Source organism: Pelodiscus sinensis, chromosome 30, assembly GCF_049634645.1.
Source record: "Pelodiscus sinensis isolate JC-2024 chromosome 30, ASM4963464v1, whole genome shotgun sequence".
Lineage (NCBI taxonomy): Eukaryota > Metazoa > Chordata > Testudines > Trionychidae > Pelodiscus > Pelodiscus sinensis.
In genome coordinates, this window is record NC_134740.1 from 3,990,860 (window position 1) to 4,010,685 (window position 19,826).

At 54.5% G+C, this 19,826-nt stretch overlaps 1 long non-coding RNA gene across 1 annotated transcript; it reads left to right on the forward strand.

The window, feature by feature from the left end:
* The first annotated feature begins 10,507 nt into the window (after window positions 1-10,507).
* On the forward strand, window positions 10,508-13,111 carry LOC142821048 (uncharacterized). Its single transcript, XR_012898092.1, has 3 exons — window positions 10,508-10,776; window positions 10,914-10,952; window positions 12,830-13,111. It is a non-coding gene; the product is annotated as an uncharacterized LOC142821048 (long non-coding RNA).
* Window positions 13,112-19,826: the final 6,715 nt, after the last annotated feature.

The window sequence follows — 19,826 nt, forward strand, 5'->3', positions numbered from 1 at the left end:
AGCTGAGCCTGTTCAGTGTCACAAAGGGAAGGTTTTGGTGAGACTGAATCCTTGCCCAGAAGTTCCTACATGGGAAATAGACACGTGACACTGGAGGGTTCTACAGGTGACGAGACAGTGATTCTACATAACCGGGTTTCTGGGAGCAGGATCTCCACAAATTCCATCTGGGAATGAACTCTGGGTTTTCATCATCGAGGGAGAAGTAACGGGACACAAGAGAGAGAGAAGCAGGCCGTGGTGTGTTTGCCGTGGGGTATTTCCTAACGTGAGGGCAGATGCTGGGCAGTGAGATGTGGCTGGTTTGTGTTTATGTTTCTCCTCTCACTCTTATTTTCTCGTGATTTCATCCTGGCCTCTCTCTCTCCACTGACCCCTCTGCCTCTGTCTTAGATCTATTGCCACCACCTACCCTCGTGAGGAAAGCCACGTACCAAGTATATCCTCCTGGGGAGCTGGTGAGGCTCATGTGCTCCCCTCCGCACGGTGGGCAGGCTGGGAGATACAGATACTTCTTTCGAAAAGGGCAGCAGGGCCTCCTCAACCCCACTTCAGGGCTCTGGCTGGAATTCCCAGCGGAGAGGGGATGGGCTGGGTCCTACACCTGTGCGTACTGGAGACAGAATTCCGAAGGAGCAAAGTCATCTCAGAGCAGCAGCCCCGTCTCCATCACAGTGACAGGTGAGCCCCTTTCCTGCTGTTTGGTGGGTGGGTCACTGGGAATCTCTGGCCCATCCCAACACGTCAGCTTTGGCCCCTGGCTCTGTTCAGGGTTCCTCCTTGTATCTAAAACACTCCATAGTGGGCTTGGGTGGCAGCTCATCCTCAGAGACTGGGCACTGAGGCAGGGAATCTCACAGTGCTGGGATTGCAGGTGGGCACTGCTGCCAGGAAGCTCACAGCAGTGGGACTCGGAGCTGGGGACTTTTAGAGAGACCCTGAATGAACATTGAGCCCTGCAGCTGCTTGACTGGTCTGTTGTGATTAGCGTCAGGAGAGGGACTGGTCACTGTCCTGTTACCACCCCACTGCTGGCACCAATACCCAGTGGGTGAATGGGCGAGACCCCAGCAGGTCTCAAGGGGCTGGAGCTTCCCTGGAGTCACTGGGTCAGGTCCCAGATGGAGTGTGGGAAGCTCCTCAGAGACATTCAGGGCTCTGTGGCACATGGCTGCCTCCTTCCCTTAGTGCCAGGAGTCCTGGTCTGTGCCTGCTGGGGGCAGTTCTCTCACCCCCTAGGGCCAGCTGCTCATTGACGCCCCCATCCTTGGCTGCACAGGCTCCGTGCTCCAGCCCTTGCAGGCTGAGCTGGCCTGGGCAGGAGCTGCTCCCTCGGGTACCCAGCAGGGGAAACTGGTCCCAACAGGTTTCCAGCAGGGAGATCTCTGCTGCTCAGGGTTTGCATGGCCCAGCAGGGATGTGATTCCGAAGCATGGAGCTGGGGCTGGCTGGGTCTGTGTCCATGACCCGTCCCCCCTCTGCCTTCCCTGGCTCTCCCTCTGCCTCTGTCACCAGCCGCCCACATAGTAACCATCCCCTCCTCCAACCTCTTCTCTTTTCCAGCCCCTCAGCTCAGCGTGTCCCCTCCACAACCTGTCTATATCACTGGGGAAGCCGTGACACTCACGTGCTCAGCTGCTGGGGCACCTGCCATTTCTGGGTTCCGGTTCTTCAGGGATGGCCGGGAAATCCACTCCAAGGAACTTCCCTCCCCTTGGGACAGTTACAAGCATCCCCTGCAGCTGTCTGGGTCACAGGCCGGAGTGTACAGCTGTGAATTCTGGAAGACGCTGTCTGGGCGAGAGCTCCTATCAGAGACAAGCAGCCCCATCAACATCACAGTGACAGGTGAGTCCCCCTTTCTCCTGCTGTTTCCTGGCCCCAGGGCAGGGTATCTTCCCATGATGCCCAGGGTGAGACGCTGATCTCCACACAGGGACACACAGGTCAGTTTCAAACCCCTGGAATATCATCCCCGGCTTCCTGGTAGATTTGGGGTGCACCTGGAACTGGTTAACAGCCTCCTCTTTAGTCAGTTTAGTGGTGCAACAGGTATCGTGGAAGGAACATACACAGGTTAAGAAGAGGAACTGTAGAGACACTGTCAGGTGTGGGAGTGAAACCTGCAGGTCCAGATGCGAGGGCAGGGAGAGCCCTGCCTGGGGAATGGTCCCTTCACCTTCTGAGGGGAGCCAATCAGACAGGGAGTTGCCGTGTCCCCAGACAGGGAGATGAAGCTCAGTGTCCTGCTGCCCTGAAGTGCAGGAGCCACCGTGTGAAATTAGGAGCTTTGTCAAAATTCCTCCATCCCAGCAGCCCCCAGTGTGTGTGAAGGGGCAATTCCCATCCCTAGCCCGGCCCTCGCTCATGTCTGTGGGGAGCCCCCCAGCATCCTGATGTGAACCAAGAGCTCTGGGGAGAGAGTCCAAGTCAGCTCTGAGTGCACTGAACTGTGGGCACCATCTTCACTTTCTCTCCTGCCCTGCCCCTGCTGACCCCTCCCCTTTGCTGCTCCCCACAGATCCCCCTCCCCAGCCAGTGCTGAGTGTGGATCCCCCGTCTGGAGCGGTGAGTGAAGGGCTCCCCCTGCTCCTCACCTGCACGGCCCCAGGGGACACCGGCGAGAGGAGGTTTCATTTCTACAAGGACGGAGTTGAGTTTGTCCCCAGGGATGCAGGGTCTGAGATCAGCACCATGGAGCCCGGCTCCCGCTCTGGGAAGGGCTCTGTGCTCAGCATCCCACGGGCCAGTGCCAGCGACAGCGGGGAATTCACCTGCGGGTATGAGGACAACGTGAGTGGGAGGTGGGTCCCGTCCCTCCAGAGCCAGGCTGTGAACATCACCGTGAATGCCGCCAGGACAGGTGAGACAGCCGTAATTCCTTCATTCAGCTCCCTGTGTTTCTCCCATGGGAGGAGATCCATCCCCGGTAGCTTTGCCGGGAGAAGGATGTTGGATCAGGTGGCAGATGCCACATGAAGATAGAAAACAAACCTCCAAATTCACTTCACACCCTTTGGGTATGTCTACACTACCACCCTAGTTCGAATTAGGGTGGTAATGTAGGCATACCGCACTTGCAAATGAAGCCCGGGATTTGAATTTCCCGGGCTTCATTTGCATAAGCCGGCCGGCGCCATTTTTAAATGCTGGCTTGTTCGAACCCCGTGCCACGCGGCTACACGCGGCACTGGCTAGATAGTTCGAACTAGGAAGCCATTCCGAGGGTATGTCTACACTACCCTCCTAGTTTGAACTTGGAGGGTAATGTAGGCATACTGCACTTGCAAATGAAGCCCGGGATTTGAATTTCCCGGTCTTCATTTGCATAAACGGGGAGCCGCCATTTTTAAATCCCCGCTTGTTCGAAACCCGTGTAGCCGCGGGGTAGCATAGACATACCCCGACCCACGAGGCGTACAGATAGTTCGGAATGGCTTGCTAGTTCGAACTATCTAGCCCGTGCTGCGTGTAGCCGCGCGGCACGGGGTTCGAACAAGCTTGCATTTAAAAATGGCGCCGGCCGGCTTATGCAAATGAAGCCTGGGAAATTCAAATCCCGAGCTTCATTTGCAAGTGCGGTATGCCTACATTACCACCCTAGTTCGAACTAGGGTGGTAGTGTAGACATTCCCTTTCTGATTATGGTACTACGATGGTTCAAGTGACCGAGGGGCTGTTGTTAATGGATTTATCCTTCCTATGTCCATTGTAGGGATGGGGAATGGAGGCAAGGAGAGGGATTGTGCACCAGGGGGCCTGCAGTTCAGCAAAGAATTGAACCCCCATAGCTCATGCCCCAATACTGGCCCATAACCACTGGACCTTCCTTCCCCTTTTTGGCATGAGGAACAGGCTGCTACAGACGGATCGTGCCATGGGCAGCAGTGAAGGGTTGTCACAGGATAGTTGTTGCCAGGGCAGATTCCTGTGTGGGTCTCAGACTTTTTCCATGTTCTCATTGGTCCTTCCCTCCCTTTTCTGTCTCCTGCATGAACAGCCTCACCCACAGCCCGCGATATTCTCCTGATAACAGGCGGCATCTTACTTCCAGCCGGAGCCCTGACTGCTCTGATCTGCTACTGCTGCAGGAAGAAAAGAGGTGGGTGAAAGGTGGCCAGCCGCTGTGATCTCCCATCTGCTCCCCCCATGGGGTCTAGCCAGTAACTCCTCTTTCATGCTATTATTAAGCCACCAACATGCACAAACTATCGTACCACGAGGTGGGTATGGCAATGAAATCGCAACCTGCCTGGCCCAGCATATTTTTAGCTCCAACTAATAAGCCACTGTAGAAAAAGAAGATCGAGTTCTAAAGCTCTTAGTAGCTTTTCAGACACATATTGGTCCCTGTTTGGCTTCTGTTTCACATGATGCCCAGTAACCAGCTCAGCAGCTGTTTGATTTAACACAATCAAATAACCCTTCACACAGCGCTAGACAGAGGGAAAAGAAAGAAAAACCTGCAACCCCTGTGAGCTGAGGGAACTGGTGGCACCTTCCTTCACTCCCCAGATCCATCCCTTAGATGCAGCTTGAAAGACAGAAAATCATTTATTGTGTCCTGATTTTATATTGAATTGTGAAGGGCCAGGTATTGTCACAGCATCTGAGCATCCCCACAAACAACTTGCTCCATGCCCCGGGTGTAGAGTGAAGTGTGAGAGCCACAATATTAACAGGACTGAAGTGGCCAATTCCCCGGGGGGCCAAGCTCACACAGGAAGTGGGGGGGCAGAGCAGAGAATCTGAGTTTCCCCTTGTCCCAAGCAAGAACTCTGATCTCTGGGCCCAACTCCTTCTGGGGTGTTGGGTTGAGTTGTCAGGGTTGTGGCCGTGGGGCTGGGTCATGTCTATGCAATAGCACAGAGGTGAGAGATGTGCTCTAAGGTAATTGGCTGTGGGGGGGGGTCAAGGTTAAGGGAGGAGTAAAATAATTTCAAACATTCAGGAATCTTCATGGGTCTACACTGCAGAAATACACACATCTACACACACAGAGAGACAGTTTTATCTGTTTTCACCCTGTGCCCTGGTGGAAGCCGCAGACTCACACACGTACTGGAATCACCAGACACTAAGCTGAGTTTGGGTTCTGCTCTCTCAGGGTCACACACTGGTGGAGTCATTCCCTCCTGCTGCTCCCCACTTCAGCTCCATTCTCCTCTGGTTCTGTTTTAGTTCCAAAGCCTCTGACAAGCCCCGAGGGATCTGCGCCCAGGGAACACGCCAGAAACACGAATCCCGGTCGTCACAAAAAGCCACCCAAAGCCCCAGGTGCTGGAGTGGAGCAGGCAGAACAGGTAACGGGGCTGGATTGAGAGAGTCAAACCCCCAGCGCAGTTCAGCTGCCTTGAAACTGCCCAGCTGGATTCTTGTGCCCAGTCAAGAGATGCAGCTTCCAGTCAGGGGCGGGGCAGGCAGAGAACAGCCCCAAAGGGAAGCTGCCCGGGGTTTGTTCAGGCAGGAGAAAGGGCTGAGATTTGGTCGTCCCTTCCCCATCACTCCCAACCGCCACGGACTCACAGAAACGTAGGGCAGGGCCGAGACAGCAAGTCCTCCAGTGTTACCCGCTGTGCTGAGGTAGCATTAATTAAACCTTCAGTGCACACTGAGAACAGCTGGTCACTGTCCTGTGTGTAACATTGTCTCTGAAGGGATGTTCTGTCCCCCGCTCTCTCTTCTCCTGGCTGAACAGGCCCCATTTGTGCATCTGTCACATGGGTCGTAATGTATAATCATCTGCTCAGTTCGGTCGCTTTCCTCTGGGCTCTGTGCAGTTTGTCCCCATTTTTCTTCAAGTACGATGCCCAGGCCTGGACGGGGGCCCACCTGAACCCTCACCAGTTTCGAGAGAGAATTTACTCGACTGCCTGATACACAACACTCCCATTCATAGTTAGCAGAGAGACGTGGGACATTTTTCCAGCAATTTCGTTCTGTTGAACTAAACACAGTTTGGTTTACAGTGCTCCTGCCATGCCTACAAAACTCAGTTTTTAAAGATGTCTTTAAGTTTTCTTTCCTACCTGGAGATAGTTCCACCTCGTAGACAGTATCAGGGCAATTCTCCAATTTCTCTAAGATCACTCTCACTCTGTCCTCCAATGTCCTTGTAACCCCGATTTTATAGAGATCCTTCTTAGTGTATTATTCAAGCACTGAATGCTCAGGCATCCCCCCTCCTCACTGTTTCTCTGTCCTCTCCCACCAGGGTTCAGAAGTTTGCTACGCACACATAAAGTTCTCAGCGTCGGATGCTCACAGAAGTCAGTCAAAAAACAGAGCCCAGCCTGCTGCAGAGGCGCATGTGCTGTACAGCGAGGTGGTGACAAAGCCCACCCGGAAGGCAGCCAGATAAGGAAGGAGACACTGTCTGCATCTCCCTGTGTCTCTTCTCCCTCCCGCGGGCACCGATATCCTTAACCCTTTATACCCCAACAGCCTTTGTGAGCCATGTGGCAAGACCAATCCCACGTCACTGCTGTCAGAATATGAAGCTGTCATGTCAGGGATTATATAAAACCTGCTGACCCTGATGCTGACTGTCCCTGTGTGCTGTGTGTATGGGGTGTGTATAAAGAGTTATGTGTGTGATGGGGATGTGCTGTGGGTGCAGCTGATACACAAGATGGCCCCAGACAAGGCAATGTGGATTGACGAGTGTACATGGGTCAAGCTGACAGAAGAGAAGTGAAACTGGCCGGGGTGTGATGCTGGCAGGTCCAATCCCTGCTCTTGCCCTGACTGCAGGGATTAGCTAAGACTTACAGGTTCACATGTTTGTCTCCAGTTCATGGGGCGGGGTAGCAATCAGTGATGTGTTTTCTCTTCTGATGTTGCACCATTGTTTGACTGGTGTCTGGGTCCTTCTTACACTGGGCAGGAAATCGCCCCTCCTGTGGCAAACTAGTCCTGTACTTCACACGTCATCCTGTGGCTGTGCGGGGGTTCACAGTGTCAGAGCAAACACTTCGAAATAACCTTAGGACAGGGGGTGTGGCCATTATCAGTGGAGACACCAATACACAAACATCTCCCAAAGTTTAAACACTAAAGACATACACATGAGGGGGCGCGATTTTATATTCTTCCCTCAGATGCACAATTGGCTAGTTACCATGCTGGGGAGAAATGTTCCAGTCCCTGCCATAGGCCGGGTCCAGTCCCAGTCCTCAGGCCTGCTCGATCCCAGTGTGTCTGTGAGACTCCTCAGCAGATTGGCTGCCACTGAGAGCACTTGGCTGTTCTGTGTTTGGGATCTGCCATGTTGTGCAAACTGATCATTTCCCTTTATTTGGGATAGAAATTCCCAAAGGGAACACAGAGTTTAGGCCCAGGCAGTGACCCACAACTTCCACAGGACTCTCTGCACCCTGTTTCCCAGGCAGTGTTATTTTTCATGGCAAGTGGGACACTCTCGGATTGGATCTATTCTAGCTGCATTCACTGGTACGTAGCACATGGAAAACCGCTTCTGGTGAAACCAACTCTGGCAACAGAGTGTGCTGCCTGCACGTCTGGGGAGCATGTTCTGCAGTGAAATCTCCTGCACGGAGCTGTTTCTGTTTTCACACATTGTCATTAATACCACACGTGGGGCTGCCTCTGACCAGAAGCTCTGTCTGCTCACTGAAAGTCACAGCTCTGCTGAGTTTCCTGCATTCTGGGCTACATTGCCCATGATGGCATCTGTGTTTTGCACACCTGTAGACAATTGTGTCTCTCAAAGGGCTCGTTTCTTTCTGACTTGCCATTTTCTTCCTATTTAGTCATATCTGACTTCCTGCTTTCACTTTCCTCACACTTAAAATTGTTAGAAATGTCCAAAGCTTTCTGCCCCCCGACATTTTGTCTCCTCTATTCCTATGACTGCTACAGTCAATTGAAATGTTTTTGCTTTCTTTTCTAATTCTCTACTGCATTGTCTGACAGTGTCAGACTTAGAGGCTGCATTTTTGGCTTCTTGCTTTTTTAATTTTGTCACGCTACTTGTGCTCACACAATACATGCCCAGGTGTGATGGATGGGAGCCCTACTACCCTACTCCAGACATCCTAGACATCCAGTTACTTAAATGCCTGTAAGGGGTTATGGCAAGAGACAGGGGCATCCAGAAATGTTGGCAGAGATCCAGGGAGACAATGGCAGGAGAGTGAAAGATTTGAGTAGAAAATAATGGTCCTCCTGCTTGACTTTTTGTGAGAGTTCAGAGCAGGAGCTGGGCAAGAGATAGACTAAGCCAGGATTTTTCAGCGATGAACATTCCTAAGGAAAAACTCAACCTTGGAACAACAGATGTGAGGAGAAGAGGGAATGTTCAGTTAGATATGATCTGGTTATTTTTTTATTTGGGGTTTTGATTAAACTCCTCTGTGCCCCCCACCACACTGTAACTGAATCCCTGGCAAGCAATGACCAGTGCTTTTAATCTGCCTTTTTTTTAGTTGCTCTGTAACACCTAATATGCAAACATGCTTTACCAAGTCTGTCTTCTTTGTTTTGTTAATAAAAATCACCATTTAAGGACTTTGATCTGATTCCTGTGTCCTAGAAGTCATGGGGTTCCATGTGAACGTGCCTGACATAGGTCACCTATTAAGGAATTACACTTTGATTTTATGTCCTGAGGAAGGTTTAAAGAGCTTGGGGTTACCCCACAGTAAGAAGTTCACAAGTGAGTCATCTCAAGGGGTTTTGCATTTGTTGGTTGCAACTTTCCCCACAGAAGGTCGGGGAATCGGTGACCTCACAATGTTTTTGTAAACAGAACCTTTGTGGCAGGGGAGTTCCGGTTTCTTGTGGGCCCCCAAATTCTGCACTCGAAGTGCCAGAGCAGGGAGCAGCCTTGACAACAAGCCTTTGCTCTTCTCGCTTTGCAGCTCCCCTTTCGGGAGTTCTATTCAGTCAGGTCAGTTTTGCTCTTATTCACGGCTTCTGACACCCTGTCATGATCTTGGGGTTCATTCAATAACAAACCAGCCAATAAATAAGTGGCCGAGGGAGATTGTGGAATCTCTATCACTGGAGATAGTTAAGAGCAGGTTAGACAGACGCCTGTCAGGGATGTTGTAAATGGTGCTTGGTCCTGTCATGAGAGTAGAGGATGGGACTTGATGGCCTCTTGAGGTCCCTGCCAGTTTTCTACTTCTATGAGCTTATGAAAGGGAATGGAGATTTTAAAACAGGATTCTTGAGAGCATCTGTGGTGATCAGCTGGGCACAGCTACCCTGGGTTCTCCACCCCCGCATCCAGGGCACATCTCTAAACTCCTCCATTCCCATAGGAGGGAGTGACTTTACATTACATCTTCCACAAACACATTCAGTTACCCTCTGTTACAGATCGCGGCTTCCTCTGGGTCTTGGAGCTGACAGTGGGAGGCTCCTTCTTCCTCATCAATATCCTCATCTTCCTCATTGCCCACTGCTGCTCCTAGAGCCGGGGAACTGTCTAGTCCTGTGAAGGGCCCTTCATTCTGTGCCTGGGATTCTCCCCTCAAGGTGACCCCTTTGGAGGGGGAGACCCAGGTCTGAGAAACATCCACAGGGTCTGAAGGGGCTTTGGGCACCACAGACACTTCAGTGAGTGACTAAAATGCAGCCGTGTCCTGGGAGGGTTCTGGCCGCGGTGTCACAGCGCGAGTCCTATGGACATTTTGCTGTTGAAGAAGGAGCTTTGGAGCTGGGTCACATTAAAACCCTCCCCTCCCGCAAAGGCCAGTGAACTAAACTCCGCTCAGCACAGCTCTCTGTCCCTGCCCGGGCTCCGTAATCTGAAGCCCGTTCACACTCGCCTGGGCTCTGCAGGGGGATTATCTGATCTTGAACAGACCAGTGACTCTGAGGACGTTCTCCCAAACCCAGCCATGCTGCTCATCCGTCTGTGGGAGAATCCCGTCCACCATTCCTAGGGGCGGACCCAGGGCACTGTGATGAGAAGCTAAGATCTTAGATGCTCTGAGCTTCCTTGCTTGCTTCTCTACCTTGGATTTCCTCTGGACACGTCCCCTGGCTCTCCCCAGGCTGTCTGTACCGAGCATCTCTCCCAACCTCCCCCCAGCCTCCAGTGACCAGAGAGGGACAGGAGAGCTTCTCCCTCAGCCCGCATCTCAGCCGGGCTGCCCCCCTTTTCTGCTCACGTCCCAGTGCTTTCCCAGCCAGGCTCCATCTCCAGCTGGGCATGGCCCGGCCTCCAGATCCTGTTCCCCAGAGCGGGGTCTGTGTCATCTGATGGGGTCAGGGTTTGGAAATTGGAAACCTGCCCCTACTCGCTGTCTGTGCCACAATTACCAGAAGTCCAGCAGAGCTCCCCAATGTTATTTTTAAACATGCGGCAGGACCCCAGCTGGCTCTGGGCCTGGCAGGGGAGCTATCACCAGTCCCCCGCTGGGGTCAGTGTGTTGCGTCTCCTGCAGTTGATGGGACCTGCTGTAAGCTCCTGTAACTCAGCTGAATTTCCTTTGCCCCAGAGGAATCCTTGGCCCAACCCCAGAGCTGTCAGTCACTTGGGGCTGCTGGTTTAGCTCCTCCCCCCAGTATCAGCAGAGGGAAATTGGCAGCTGTCCCCCACACGCCCTGCACAATGAGCACCGAATGTGGTCATGTTGCCAAGCTGAGGGGTGACCACACCTGAGGCTGTGAAATCCGCTGCCTGAGTCCCACTCCCCCTCATCCCTTGTGGCCACATGGGGCCGGTAGCTGAGCTGAGAACCCAGCTCCCAGCACAGCATGATCGGCTCAGCATGGCGCTGCCTCTGCTCCTATCTCTGCTGGGTAAGTGCCTCCCCTGGCCCCCAGCCCCTCGGTGTGTGTCTGTCAGGAGACTCCCCTTCTCTGCCCACGTCTCCCCTTCCCCTGCTCCCCCAGCCCCTCCCCAGAGCTCTGACCCCCTCTCTGCTCTTCTCCTCCAGCCTCACTCCAGAGTCTCCTCAGGCCGGTGACCCCCTCAGGTAACGACGCCTCCTGACCTTGCTGAGATGCTTGCGGTGGGTGGGAGGACTCAGACAGTGGGGGGAGGGGATCCCCTGCCTCCACATGGGGGTGCTTGAAATTGCAGGGAAGAGGGATTCCCAGGTGCCTCCGTGTCACCCCCGGGTGGGTCCCGCTGCCCATTCACAAGAGTTTCCCATGGAACCTGCAGCTGTAGTTCCAGCCTAGAGCCATGTCCATGGGGGTAGAAGAGCAGTCCCAGCTGATGGCTATTTGTGGCATCTCTTCCGTGCGTCCCAGCATAGGCCATAGGGGAGAAGCTGCCTCAGCCCCATGGGCACAACCCAGCCCCTCCGTGGCAGTTCCAGCAGAGAGAGTGAGGGGTGGACGGGCCACAGAGACTGAGCTCCCATCTCTCAATGAGAGTGAGGGCCCCTGGGCAGGGCCTCTCAGTTTGGAGCTGTGTGTGGAGAGGGGTCTCTCTGCCCCAGCTCTGGACCCCCACAGAGGGCTCAGGGCCAGGGGCACAGACCCTGCACCACCAGCCAGGACACTAAAAGCAAGTTTAACAGAGATCCCAAAGCAGAGGCAGTGAGTGGAAAAGCTCCCCCTCCCTCCCCCACATCCGGGCAACCCTCCTCACTTCTGTTTAGCACCTTCTAGCTACTGCTGGGGGCCTGGGGTTGAAGCATTGGAAGAAACGGCCCTGCCCCTTTCGGCCTCCTGCTTCCCCCAGAGCGTGGGATCTGGATCTGCACTGGAGAATGAAGGGCCCTCCCAACCTGCCATCACCCGTCTCCTGCATGGAGAGGGGGCAGCCTGTGGATACTGAGATACGTAAAGGAACTTTTCCACCCAGCTCTGCTCCTGACACTGCTTCTCTCTCATGGAAAAGGCCAATTGTGTCCTGATTGCTCCTCGGCACAATCCCCTTCCCAGCTCATCTGTTCCCAGAAGGGGAGAGCAGCATTTTGGGGGGCAGGGCAGGGATATTAGGAATTGCAGGCTGTGGGGTGCAGGGCTGAAGATGCAGAGACTGGGGGAGGAATTTGTCCATCTGTGCAGAAGGCAGGTCCATGTTCAGTGTCACAAAGGGAAGATTCGGGGGCAACTGAATCCTTGCCCAGAAGTTCCGACGTGGGGAACAGACACGCGACAATGGAAAGTTCTGCAGGTGACCAGACAGGGATTCAACATGACCCGGCTCCTGGGAGCAGGAGTTGCACAAATTCCAGCTGGGAATGAACTTCAGGTTTTCTTCATTGCGAGAGAGAGAAAATGGGACACAAGAGAGAGAGAATCAGGCCGTGGTTCATTTGGGCTATGTCTAAACTACAGACTTTTTCAAGTAAAACGGCCATTTTTCCAATAAAACCGGCAGAGCATCCACACCTCAAGTGCTTTTTAGTGCAGAAAAAAGGAAAGAATAGCAAAGATTTCCTGGCTTAGGTGTTCCTCATTCTACAAGGGAGACGCCTTTTTGTGAAACACCTCTTTCATGAAAAGGTGTGTGGATGGGGAGAGGGGCTTTTTTGTTCAAGAAGAAGAAAGAGGAAAAAGCACAAGTGCCCTGCTGCCCATTGTGCCCATGGCAATCAGAGATTTTTTAGAGAGAGCGTCCATGCAGTCTTTAAGATGCTATTTCGCAAAAGTGCATTGCAGTGTGGATGCACTTTTCCGCAAGAAGTTTTTACACAAGAGATCCTGTACAAGAAGCCTGCAGTCTAGACGTAGCCTTGCTGTGGGGCATTTCCCAGTGTGGGGGTTGGTGCCAGGTGGAGACATGTGGCCGGTTTGTGTTTCTATTTCTCCAGGGCTGATCTCTTCTCACTTCTCATTTTCTCCTGAGTGCATCCTGGCCTTCCCCTCTCCACTGACCCTCCTGCCTCTGTTCCAGATCCCCGACTGGATCCTACCCTCTCCGTGAGAGCCAGCTCCATGGTGTATTCCCCCGGGCAGCCGGTTACGCTCGTGTGCTCCCCTCCTCGTGGTGATCGGCATGGGACGTACAGATTCTTCTTCCGAAAAGGGCAGCAGGGCCCCAGCACTCTGCTCAGGGAAAGTCTAGAGTCCCAGCTCGAGTTCCTAGCTGAGAGGGAACAGGCTGGGTCCTACACCTGTGCGTACTGGAGACATGGAACAACGTCATTTAGGAACAGCAACCCCGTCTCCATCACAGTGACAGGTGAGCCCATTTCCTGCTGTTTGGTGGGTGGGTGACTGGGAACCTCAGGCCCATCCCGACACATCAGCTTTGCCCCTGGCTGTGCTCAGGGCCCCTCCTTGTATCTAAACCACTCCCTAGTAGGCTTGGCTGCCAGCTCATCCTCAGAGACTGGGCACTGCTCTGTGGCAGCTCCCAGCACTGGGGCTCCAGGTGGGCACTGCTGCAGGGAAGCTCACAGCACTGAATTCTGAGCGGGACACTGTCAGGGAGACCCTCAATGAACATTGAGCCCTGCAGCTGCTTGACTGGTCTGTTGTGATTAGTGTCAGGAGAGGGATTGGTCACTGGCCTGTTACCCACCCCACTGCTGGCACCAGAACCCCACAGGGTGAATGGGTGAGATCCCAGCAGGGGTCAAAGGGCTGGAGCTTCCCTGGAGTCACTGGGCCAGGACCCAGCTGGAGTGTGGGAATCTCCCCTGGGGCACCCAGAGCTCTGCAGAATGTGGCCTCCTCCTTCCCTTAGTGCCGGGGTTCCTGGTCTGTGCCTGCTGGGTGCAGCTCCCTGACAACCCCAGGCTCGGCTCCACAACCCCCCGCCCCCCTCAATCCCTACAGACTGAGGTGCCTCCTCAGGTACCCAGCAGGGGAAGCCGGTCCCACAGGGTTTCTGGCAGGGAGATCTCTGCTGCTCAGGGTTTGCATGACCTGGCAGGGATGTGATTCCTAAGCATGGACCAGGGATTGGCTGGGGTCTGTGGCCAGAATCCCTCCCTCCTCTGCCTTCCCTGGTTCTTCTTCTGTCTCGGTGTCACCAGCCACCCATAGAGTAGGGATCCATGTATAGATCTAGGGGTTAGAGTGGACCACAAGCTAAATATGAGTCAAGAGTGTGATGCTGTTGCAAGAAAAGCAAACATGATTCTGGGCTACATTAACAGGAGTGTTGTGAGCAAGACACAAGGAGTCATTCTCCCGCTCTACTCTGCACTGGTTAGGCCTCAATTGGAGTATTGTGTCCAGTTCCGGGAACTGCATTTCAAGAAAGATGTGGAGACATTGGAGAGGGTCCAGAGAAGAGCAACAGGAATGATGAAAGGTCTAGAGAACATGACCTATGAGGGAAGACTGAAAGAATTGGGTTTGCATAGTTTAGAAAAGAGAAGATTGAGGGGGAACATGAGAGCAGTTTTCAGGTATCTCAAAGGGTGTCATAAGGAGGAGGGAGAAAACTTGTTCATCTTGGCCTCTGACGACAGGCCAAGAAGCAAGGGGCTTAAACTGCAGCAAGGGAGGTTTAGGTAGGACATTAGGAAAAAGTTCCTACCTGTCAGGGTGGTTAAACACTGGAATAAATTGCCCAGGGAGGTTGTGGAATCCCCATCTCTGGAGATATTTAAGAGGAGGTTAGATAAATGTCTGTCAGGGATGGTCAAGTCAGTACTAGGTCCTGCCGTGAGGGCAGGGGCCTGGACTCGATGGCCTCTCGAGGTCCTTTCCAGTCCTAGTGTTTTATGATTCTATGATTCCCTTCCCCCAACCCTCTTCACTTTTCCAGCGGCCCAGCTCACCCTGTCCCCACCACAGCCTGTCTACATCGCTGGGGAAGCCGTGACCCTGACATGCTCAGCTGCTGGGGCACCTGCCATTTCTGGGTTCCGGTTCTTCAGGGATGGCCGGGAAATCCACTCCAAGGAACTCCCCTCCCCTCAGGACAGTTACAATCATCCCCTGCAGCTGTTGGGTGTGTCTGGATCACAGGCCGGAGTGTACAGCTGTGAATTCTGGAAGACACTGTCTGGGCGAGAGCTCCTCTCAGAGACAAGCAGCCCCATCAACATCACAGTGACAGGTGAGTCCCCCTTTCCCCTGCTGGCCCCAGGGCAGGGTATCTGCTCATGAAACACAGGATGAGACACTCAACTCTACACCGGGCCACCCAAGTCAGTTTGACCCCCCTGGAATATCACCCCCTGGTTCCTGGTAGATTTGGGGTCCACCTGGAACCAGTTAACAGCCTCCGCTTTAGTCAGTTCAGTGGTGCACCAGGTACAGTGGAAGGAACATTCACTGGTTCAGAACAGGAACTGTAGAGACACTGTCAGGTCTGGGAGGGAAACCTGCAGGTCCAGATGTGAGGGGCAGGGAGAGCCCTGCCTGGGAAATGGTCCCTTCACCTCCTGAGGGGAGCCAATCGGACAGGGAGTTGCCGTGTCCCCAGACAGGGAGATGAAGCTCAGTGTCCTGCTGCCCTGAAGTGCAGGAGCCACCGTGTGAAATTAGGAGCTTTGTCAAAATTCCTCCATCCCAGCAGCCCCCAGTGTGTGTGAAGGGGCAATTCCCATCCCTAGCCCGGCCCTCGCTCATGTCTGTGGGGAGCCCCCCAGCATCCTGATGTGAACCAAGAGCTCTGGAAAGAGAGTCCAAGTCAGCTCTGAGTGCACTGAACTGTGGGCACCATCTTCACTTTCTCCCCTTCCCTGCCCCTGCTGACCCCTCCCCTTTGCTGCTCCCCACAGATCCCCCTCCCCAGCCAGTGCTGAGTGTGGATCCCCCGTCTGGAGCGGTGAGTGAAGGGCTCCCCCTGCTCCTCACCTGCACGGCCCCAGGGGACACCGGCGAGAGGAGGTTTCATTTCTACAAGGACGGAGTTGAGTTTGTCCCCAGGGACGCAGGGTCTGAGATCAGCACCATGGAGCCCGGCTCCCGCTCTGTGAAGGGCTCTGTGCTCAGCATCCCACGGGCCAGTCCCAACGACAGCGGGGAATTCACCTGCGGGTACGAGGACAATGTGAGTGGGAGGTGGGTCCCGTCCCTCCAGAGCCAGGCTGTGAACGTCACCGTGAATGTCACCAGGACAGGTGAGACGTCTCTAATATCTTCATTAAGCTGAGTTTGTTATTCCCATGGGAGGAGACCCATCCCCAGGAGCTCTGCTGGGAGAGGGAGGTTGGTTGGGGTAACATGGAGATAGAAAACAGTGAAGGTGAAATTCCCCTCCCCCTGCTTTCTTTATCCTTAATATTTCGATGGCCCAAGTCCCTCAGCCCCTCCCTGTGTCCTTAGTGGATCGAGCCCTCCCCCGTTCCCGTTTGCAGAAGGAGGACAGAGAAAGCAGGTTCTACAGGGGCCAGTGCTACAGCAGGGAATTGAACCCCCTTTGCCAATCCCATGAGAAATGGACCTTCACAGGGCAGGCTGGTGCAGACAGAACGTGCCATTAACAGCGCAGCAGAGGGGGGGGGGGGGGGGTGGCATCCCAGGACTTACTTTGGAAAGGCGGGTTCCTGCATCACCAGGAATGTCCCAGTGCCAGGTGAGGCAGCCTGTGGCTTCTTACCCAGCACATGTCCTGGTGGAGCAACCAGCACCCAGGCCCCAATGGCCGAGCGTGGACAGGGCAGGGCACAGGGCAGGCAGAGAAGAGCAGAGCAGACACTCGTGTGGGTGGACTGGGGGGTCAGTGTGAGAAGGACTGAGGGTGGGTTTCACGTCCCCACCTGGGGCTGCTGAGATTCTGGGGAGGGGGCTCATCATGAGAGCTAGAAGCACAGACACACGGACACCATGCGCGTCCCATCAGCAGTGATGCTCACCGGCTGGTTCCCCTCTGGATTCTCTTTCTGCAGCTCGCAGCTTCCTCTGCCTCTGGGATCTGACTGTGGGCGGCTCCTTCTTCCTCATCAACGGCCTCATCTTCCTCATCTCCTGCTACTGCTCCTAGATCCAGGTGCCTGGCTTGTTCTGTGCAGGGACCCTTCCTTCTGTGCCTGGGATTCTCCCCATAAGAACACCCCTCCGGGCTGCACTTGCTCCTTGTGGATTCCAGCCCGGAGGGGGAGATGCTGGTAGGAAGCCCTGGAGCGAGAGCTGAGAAACTTCCACAGGATCTGAAAGGGCTTTAGCACCAGCAGCACTTCTGGAGCCAACCAAAATGCAGCTGTGTCTGGAGTGGAGCACGGTCATGTACTCACTGGTGTATAACTCTCATGCACAGAATCTGCTTGCTCAGTGTGAACTCGTGCACCCCTGCATTCACACCCTACACACAGACACAACACCGTGTGCACCCTCTGCCTTGTGAGGTGTCATGGGATCAGCCCACCGCATTAGCCAATGGCAACACTGTGCACTATAGGAGGCAGTGCCACAGGCAGAGATCCGGCTGCCCTCTGCGAGTCTGTTTAATCATCTGTATTGGAACTAAGGGGAACCAGGGCTGCCCAGGGCTCGAACACCAATGGGGCAGGGTGTGAGACTCCCCCCTCTCCTGACACATATTGATTCAAATAGGCATCACTCCCAGATGCTTTGGGTAAAATAGCTCCTGTAACTGATGCATTTTACAGTCACACCCTGCTGGATCTGGGACGCTCACGTTGGTGTGAATCATCCCCGTGTGGGAGGCTGGAGCTGTGCGGTTTGGGATTGTCTCTCCTTTTGACTGGGCAAATGGGAGCCAGCAATGGTTCTCCTCGGGCAACCCTAAGGGATGGGGATCAAGTTAATGGCTTGTAAACAGCTCTCAGAGGGGTCGCGTGTGAGTCTGTAATTTCAGGAACAAGGCCTGGTCCTGCGGCGCCTTGGAGACCAGCCAAGATCAATAGAACCAGGAGCTTTCCTGGGCAAACTCCACGTCCAATTGGAATGTGTCTGATTTCCACTCCAGTCCACCTGTGGAAGTGGAGTTTGCAGGGGCAGCCCGTGACTGTAGGCGGAATCAGCCGCCGCCTAAGTGGCTGCCACCCGGGGTGCCTGATGATGACGTTACGGGGGTGCCTGGGGTGCCCGCCGATGACGTCAGTCCATTGACGGCCCTACAGGCGAGGGTGCTGACTGCGCGCTCCACTGGGGGCGCCAACTGCTACAGCCGCCTTGGGCCGCTCCTGGGGGTTTGCCCACGCAAGCTCGTGGTTCTATCAATTTTGGTTAGACTCTAAGGAGCCACAGGGCCACTCGCTGCTAATGGCTTGTAAACAGCCTTGTGCTGTCTCTGAAGTTTGAGCATTTGAGGGGCAGGAGGGGGTGTCCTGGAAAGTCCTGTTCCCATGCCAGCTTGTGCAACAGCAGTTCAAGCAGGTAATTTTCCAGGAATGCTGGGGAGAGAGTGGAGAGCAAAGGATTCCTGCCCAAAAGAAAGTCTGTGGATGTCTGTGGCTGTGGCTGGCATGACCCCCCAAAAGGGGAGCCTGGGCCCCAAGGCAGAGGGAAAGGTTTTCTCTGGCTCGTGGACTTGCCTGAAATAAGAACAGTGGTAAGTTCGCAATAAGCTTTAGTGCGTTAGAACCAGCCACGTGCTTCCTGTTTGTTTGAAATGTGGAACTTCCTTTGCTCTGCCTGTTTTCACTCGCAACCTCTTCACTGCAATTAATAAAAATACTTGTGTTGCTACCGAGCCCCGTGTAAGTCAGTGTCACCTGGGGGCGCAGTGAGGGTGCTCGTCCGCCTTCCCCTGCAAAGGGGCTGGCCTGAAACCGGCTGCCATTGTGTCAAGCCATGAGACGTGAAGTGAGGGGTTTATTGGGGGCTAGTTTTCTGGGGGCTCTGCCCTAGATCTGCCTTTTCCCACAGTTGAAGTGATTCCATGTCTGCATTGCCCTACGGGGGAGGGGTGGTGACCTCAGCCCTGCACCGTGTCTGGGGAGACCAGAGACATGGGGGTGGGGAGCCCCAAGGAGCAAGGAGGCGAGTGTGAGTGGCTTCTTCAGCATCCCAGGAACAGCCCCAAGGGGTCCTCTGTGACCCCCCCGTCACCCAGGGAAACCAGCGGGGGGAGAATGCGGCTCTGCCTGTGCGGCAAACAAGGCCGTGGAGTCACTGGGGGAGGAGATTTCTGCTCTGCCGCCCGGCTGGCGACCGGCCCTTCCTGCACCTTGAGCCAGGGGCAATGCCCTTAGAGACAGGCTCTCCGGGGCCATAGAGAGCCGGGCAGCGAACCCCAAGTTATCGCCCCCCTGGGCTGAGCAGGGAACCCAGCACCTCGTGCGCCAGTGGGCGGTTCCCAGAGACCCGCGCTCAGCCAGGCTGCACCAAGAGTAACTGAAAGTGAAACCAGCTGGAATGAGAGCCCTGCCCTGCCGCACTGAGGGCCAGCCCTTCGGCCGCTTGTCTGGCCTGGCTCCTTCTCGCTTGGCCCCTCTTCACCCAGGGCCTGGCAACCAACTTGGTTCATTTGAATCGAAACCAGCCCAGGGCTGGGTCGGAATTCATAGAATCCCAGGGCTGGGAGAGACCTCAGGAGTCATGGAGTCCAGCCCCTGCCCAAGGCAGGACCAACCCAACTCAATCAGCCCAGCCAGGGCTTTGTCAAACAGAGACTTAAACACCTCTAGGGCTGGAGATTCCACCCCCTCCCTAGGGAACCCATCCCAGTGCCTCCCCACCCTCCTAGCGAAATTGTTTTTCCAAATATTCAGCCTAGATCTTCCCATTGTAACTTGAGACCATTGCTCCTTGTTCTGCCACCTGCCCCCACTGAGAACAGCCTCTCTCCATCCCCTTTGGAACCTCCCTTCAGGAAGTTGGAGGCTGCTATCAAATCCCCCCTCACTCTTCTCTTCTGAAGACTTAATGAGCTCAAATCCCTCAGCCTCTCCTCGGAGGTCAAGTGCTCCAGTCCCCTAATCATTTTGGTTGCTAGACCCTATCCAATGTGTCCACGTACTTTCTGTAACGGGGGGCCCAGAATTGGATGCAATACACCAGGGGTACATCTAAACTACATGGCT